Raw genomic sequence first — 6,956 nt, 5'->3', positions numbered from 1 at the left:
ATTGCATTTCGGCATAGACAGGATTCAATACAGGACATTACTAGCAGTATTAGCGCATAATGAGAATGTAGGGCGTGAACAATCGAGGACTGTGGGAAACTTTGGGATGCTTCGCTACACAATGGCCTTTACAAAAAGAAGCAAAAAATGGGTGGTCAAGCCAATATACGAGGAAATGGAATTCGATTTTGTGAAAGATCTTATTATGACTGTCTTGGACATACATAATCATTGATTTGCGCACTATTGTTTTCCCGAGGACACATACATTGCCACAAAACATTGCAAACATGCTCTGACCACCTAAAGCAGAGATTGTGGAACAGTTCACTTCCAGGTACAAATGATTACCATCTTTTTTTTATATCAACAATGTTTATATAAAGTGTTCAAATAAAGCATCCAATTTGTCTTTTGAAATCTATCCTCTGTCAATTTTTTTGTCAACATTTACCATTTTTACAAATGCCATACAATATCACGCTGTGCTTTCAAACATTCCAGTTTTGTCGAGCTACTGTTGGTTGTTGGTGAGAAATATCTGCACTCTGACCAATATATTCATGGGGGCAAGTGTTGGGGGTCGTTGCTAATGTAAGGAAGGAGTGGGTCGGTTGAGCCTCCAGCCCCCATACATTATTCGCAAAAGTGGCACCCTACTCTTGCACTCGTGGGGGACGCCTCCTTTATCCTTTTGCAGCCATGGGGAAGAAGGCCCTGACATAAGCACAGGTGGGGCTATTGCTAGAGACACTTGGACTCTATTTTGTGTACCTTCGACTCCAACTTTGGGCTAGGCCGCATTCTGGCATAGCGAAGTTTCCCCTCCCCCTCAGCAGTGCCATGAACAGCGAGCACTGACAGTGCCCTCCTTTTTACTCCTGCGCCTGTACCTCCCAAGTCCCTTTCTCATGGATGTGCCGAGACAAGATCTTGAGAACAAAGAATGTATTCATTTAATTCTTCCCCTGAGATCACTGTCCTGTGTGTGCCAGGGCCAAACCATGACTTGTAGTTGTTCGTCCATCTCAACAAATGTTCTCCTGCACCTCTCACCCCCGCTGCTGTAAAATTACTGCTTGTTCAACCTTGTGCCCCTCCAAAGCTATTCTTATCATGTATCAGACGTGTGACCCTTCCTTGCTGACCACCACAGAGTGCCTCCCAATAAAGCAAGACCCCAGTCACAGTATATTCTGTCCTAAACTAACATGTGTCACTCCACCCCCTTTCTAGCTCTGATGTGCCAGACCTGTCAGCTATCAATCCTGACCCCCCGCTGGTTGCCTCAGGGGCAAGACCCCCACTCCTTCCCCTCGCTAGTGGCCCAAAGTGGGATAGTACAAACACACGTGTGCAATTTATAGGCCTCTAATATATAACTGCGGTCATGGGTTTAGGGGACCGCGGCCTGGCAGGAGGGGGTTGTAGCAGGGCTTGCTCAGACATTCTCATACAAGCATATTTTGTCAGGGCTTGAGACTTGCTCCTTGCGTAAAATGTTTTCGGGATTTGCCGTGTGAACAGGTGACGGGCTGAGCTGACAGGTGGTGTGGGCTGGCTATGGGAGTCGCTGGGAGAGTGCGAAGTTCTCCAGACGAAACAAGTAAAACACTAGAAATGTTGTGCCCCATTGGTGGATGGCAGCAAACAATTCATATGTTTTTCAAAAATATTTCTAATGCCACTGTGGTCTGAAGGGCTATTGGCTCCCAATCAGAGTGAAGGTCAGCGGCTTTGAATTTTTGCTTGCGAGCTGAGCAAGCCCACGCATCGCACACAGTAAAAGGTTCAATTGTTTTTCGACCTTGAGAGAAAGGGATGATTCCGAAAGGAATGAATGAAGGGAGGGGTGTAATACCGTCAAATATGATAAGGTTCACCATTCCAAAACTGGACAAAGGAACATGTTATTTAATTTTATGAAAAATCGTTGATCTGAACGGAGTCTCTGCGTTAACGCCTAGAGAATGGAAATGCCGAATATTATGTAAGTTTGACTTTTGACGATTTTATAGACCAACGAGTCAACTTATCATTAGCCGACCGTTATTGCTGGCTTACATTGTACTGGGTTGTTCTTTGTGGCATATTACAATGACACGCAAATACAACCTGTCTGTGTGTGTACTTGTCTTTGTCCCGTGCACATGGGCAGTCCAGCATTGAGATGCATGTAGTCCACCACTGGGTTCCCCCAGGTTCAATGCTAATATTCAATTAAAATACCGTCCATGTGTTCTTCGAATTGTAGAGTGAGCTTCCGCATCCCATTTCGAGCTGAGCATACTCCATAGCACTAATCTCTGAAGCAAATTGTAGACTACTTTCCACGTTGTTTTCTCTGTGTTCCCATTGTTTCACGTTTGTGTTCATCATTAGTTTTAACAAAGGGCCGAATTAATGGGTAAAATGATACATTGTAATAAAGATCAGCTACTGAGACACATTTCTGTTATGTTTTTCAAACAGCTACATCCTGCCTTTCTGCGATTGTCATCGATTCCAGATACCAACTGACGGGTTTTTTAACCGGCAGCTGCAGATACACTTGAATGGATGGATCACAATGATGCTTTTTTGGGACGATCGCCACTGGCGGATATGCCCTTACACGGTACCAGTGATAAGGAGCAACCTGACATCGTTTACGACAAGCTGATGCCCAAGCCTTGTGATTCACGGTGCGTCCAATGCGCTTCTTATACCCAAAAGGAACACTGTCTGACTCACGATAAACATTTGTGGTTCGAGAACAAAGAAAGAATTACCCATTTGCTTGAATATGTACAGATTTGCTATTTCCTTTAAAAGTATAGTTTTATATCCAAAAATGGGACGCGCTGTGTAGTGAGATGATGTGTGTTGATATTCCGGGTTCTGCGTCAACCTATGTTAACACTTAGGTGATGACTGGGCACGTTTGGCTAGGCTGCCCAGTAACGTCATGGAGATAGGCAGAGAATATCGCTAGGTTTGGTGATGTCAGCCTCATGGGCGGGGAATATGATGTAGTGCCGCCAGGGCAGTCCATCTTGGACGATGCAGCAACGGATAAGATTATCATAAAATGGCCGTGCCCTGCTGCCTGTTTTCGCATGTGTAAAAAAAGAGGAAAACTACGGTAAGGTACATGGGAAATGTTTGTACGATCGATCAACATATGCTTAAAAACACATACCCGAACCTTCGGGCAATAATATTTTTGAGTGCACTATTCCTTTAGCAATGACTTCATACAGATTCCTGATGTTGTGTTAGATTTACTCTGCACAGATTTAAAAAGGGCAATTCTTCCATCAGTATCATCTCTGATATTCCTGGCGCATCATCTGAAATATTCTTGTTGATCCTTGATTGTGATAACCCTGGAAAAATGTGCCCCATTGTCTAACTTGCCAGCCCCCTCTCCCTGAAAAAGGGTGTCTTTTATGAAAGCACGTGTCTTCCCTTTTTTCAAATTGCTCCTCTGGTGCTGAGTTGCTGACACACGAGTCACACAATGTAACCCACTTGGTTGGTATGGTTGGCCCTTTGTGCTATTATTTAAATTCCTGCCCCTGCAGTAATATTTGATTGTAAGGTAGCCATCTGATAAACATGAGTAGTCCACTTCCTCTTTAATTGGTGAATATTTTAGCTAATTGTTTGTTTTCTTGTTAAATGTAAAGGTCTTACATTCACTAATCTACTTGTTACTAATCACAACTTATGTTTGATATTGGAGGGGGCTATACTGCCTAGAAACGTCTATTCATCCTCATCCAGATCTTTCTGTATTCTAGCACTGACTCTCTGCACTGTAGTATGAAGTTTTGACTGCATTTACTGAAACCAACAATCGATATCGTGTTTTTTTCTATTTTTTTTCTCCTTCTTCTCCCCTTTCCTTCTAGATCTCAAATTTGGATTTATTTTAGAGGTTTGGGTGCTGGGGGGAGGGAGTTGGTAGAGTTATTGGTGCATTTAGGATGGCTAAGCTATTTATGATGAAGTTATTGTATTTAAATTTGTGTTTGTCGGATAATTTGAATCAAATAGTTTCAACAACAAAAAATGTACTGCATATAATGACTATGTGACTAAACCTATGGTTGTATTCCTCATTGTCAAGCAAGAGAAAGGGTTCATTGTTAACTAATAGTGCAATTGGTATCATATTTGGCTTAAGGTGCTTGTGCAGGAAGTGTCCATGGACCTCTGTCCTAAAACACTTTTTTAATGTTTGAGTAGATCATGACTGGATAGCTCAATGTCATTACCCTGTGTTGGTCTGACCAATGACTCTTCATTCCACAGCGTACTGGATGCTGCTGAATTGCTCTAACTATTCCCCAGCAGGAATAGCTGTATGCACCCACCACTCTCTACCTGTGGGTCAGAGAACTTTATTTATGTAGCACATAAATCGGTCAAGGGACGAGTCCCAACCTTCATTGGCGATAGATTTCAGGTGTACAAGCCCCCACGAACTGAATGATCGGTAGCCACCTTCCCGCTGACTCTGCCCAAAACCTATCAGGTTAGAATAGGGGACCGGTGACCCTCTTTTCTCTGAGCCTCCAAACAGAATCAGCCTCCTATTGGGCTGACAGCTATCTATGTTCACTGACAATTCTGGAAGGCATTGAAAAACATTTCTTTGCACACATCTGATCTAACTGTGCTGCCTGGTGCATTTTCAGCTCTGAGACCTAGCACCGACATTCTCATATCCCTAACGTATCATAAAAACATAAACATATGTAAAATCAGAGACAGCAAGGAGGTATTGCCTTTGCAACATGGATGCATGCCCCCCTTTTTCCTGCTTACATCAATGGCGCTGTTGAGGGAGGGTCTTTTCTTGACTGCATTGAATAGCAGCTCAGTCAACTAAACATTGATGTTTATAAGAGCTACATATTAGTAGCCCTAGAATGTGCAATGCCTGTATGGTTGCTAATTAATGTTTGCTCCCAATTGTAATTTGGCGACCGATGGAAAGGCATTAATACGTTGTTTTGCCTAATAAGGTCTCTGGTGTTGGGTTTTAGGTTTTAGTAGTATACACTTTGTGAAATCATTTGCATGACTCACTTTAATAATTGCACTTGTCACTTTATTGAAATATGAAATGTTTTTATTGATTTTATAATTAAATTGTTAATAAAATGTATTATTATATATAATGAAATTGTTAGTAAAATGTGGTAATATAAGTAATACTTCTCTTTGGACTGCGATTATTAGTATCATTATGATTTAATATAGTCAGGAATGCAATTAATGTCATAGCTGCTTAACCCTATGTAACTTTATATAGGGCTAATTTCTCTAACAGTGCAGAGGTGGCAGGATCCTTATTGTAGATTATAACCTTTTGTTGTTCTGGGTCAGATCCCCCCGCTTGTCAGTGACTCAGTGTCTCTCTTTAAGTGTTTTGCTGCTGTTGGGGGGGCCCCATGCTACTATTATGACTTCCTCTGGACCGGAAGCTGCTCTGGAGAATGTTTACTGCTATTATGAATCCTAAGTATACAGTCTTTTGCCCGCCTTCTATTGATCGTGGGCAAAAAAGGCTGCATACCATTGGGCGCAGTCTTCTGGGCCACAGAGGCCGAGCCCCACCCTACACTGCACATGAGGGGGCGCAGGTGCCGATAGGCCCTTCATGAGCAGCCCAGAAGAAGGAAGGCGCTGAGTGCAGGTACTGAGGGCAGGTAAGTGTGTGTGTGTGTGTATGTATATGTATGCGTGTTTTGAGGGCGCAACATTTGTGGTGGGGTGTGCGCATGTACGTATGTTTGTTAGTCTTTAGTGGTGTGAATTTGGGGATGGATTAATGTCTGTGGTGGAAGAAGTGGGGAGTTACAGTGGGGAATTAGCCCCTATAAAATTATATTCCTGACAATGTGGTAGAAAAGTGAGGGCCTGCAGTGGCTGGTGGTGGGGGCCGTTCATGGGGGCGGAAACCCCTGAAATCGGCCTTTCCCACTCGTTTAAGGCTGCTCCAAATCGGCCTAAAAAACAGCCTTTTTTGGATGCAGCCGTCAACGTGTGGGATTTTGCCATTATCCTGAATCCTGTTCTCCTCATCAAGTTGGCTTTCTGATCAAGAACCCATAAAAGCATGTCAGGAAATATCCAGGGACAGAGAGGACTACTGACTGCCAGCCTCACAGAACAACCAAGAGATGCTTAGGTTCCAGACGTCTCTCTGACGCTTATGTGATACCGTGTCTTGCGATTTGTCTTGTGCCAGAAGAGAGTGGTGAATAACTCTTTTACAGGGGGACATCTCCAATGATCTTGGGGTTCAAAGTCTCTGACGAGAGACCCCCTTACTATTTTATTGCAGTCCAGTTTGAAAAAAGGGAAAGACAAAGATGGCCACCACAGAGAGCAAAAGGAGATTGTTCAAAAGAGAATGTGCCCCTTCCAGTTTCCATTCCCTCACAGAAGCCAAATAAGGAGGCTATCTTGCTTTCCATATGGGGCTGGGCATACCTGCTGATACTGGTTCTTCCATGACATGCCGTTGATCAGCATGGCACCCCAGCAAGGTCTTTCCCCTTGTTTAGTGTCTTGCCAGGCAAAGAACGATGGTCTGGAGGGTTGCCCACAGCAATGCCAGTGGTTAAGATTAATTCTAAACATTCCAGCCATCACCTCTTTTGTTTTGCGATAGTCACCCCGAGTTGGATGGGTATTCCCCGACGTGGGTCCCGTGCCTGTTGGGCCTAGAGACGCAAGCTACTCCTCACTGATGAGGCCCAACAAGGCCGAAACATGTTTGGGGATGCTTGTGGTCTCGTGCAGAAGGGATGAGATGTAGCAGTTTGGGCTTGACTGTCCTATTGGGGGTGGGATCAAGCCTGATTTTCATATGGTCTTTCCCCTCCTGTAGTGGCTTGGCAGGCGAAGAACGATGGTCTGGAGGGTTGTCCAGAGCAATGCCAGTGGTTAAGATTCAT

Source organism: Ambystoma mexicanum, chromosome 8 (assembly GCF_040938575.1).
Source record: "Ambystoma mexicanum isolate Mex_15411 chromosome 8, UKY_AmexF1_1, whole genome shotgun sequence".
Classification (NCBI taxonomy): Eukaryota; Metazoa; Chordata; class Amphibia; order Caudata; family Ambystomatidae; genus Ambystoma; species Ambystoma mexicanum.
This window is presented reverse-complemented; position numbering follows the sequence as displayed.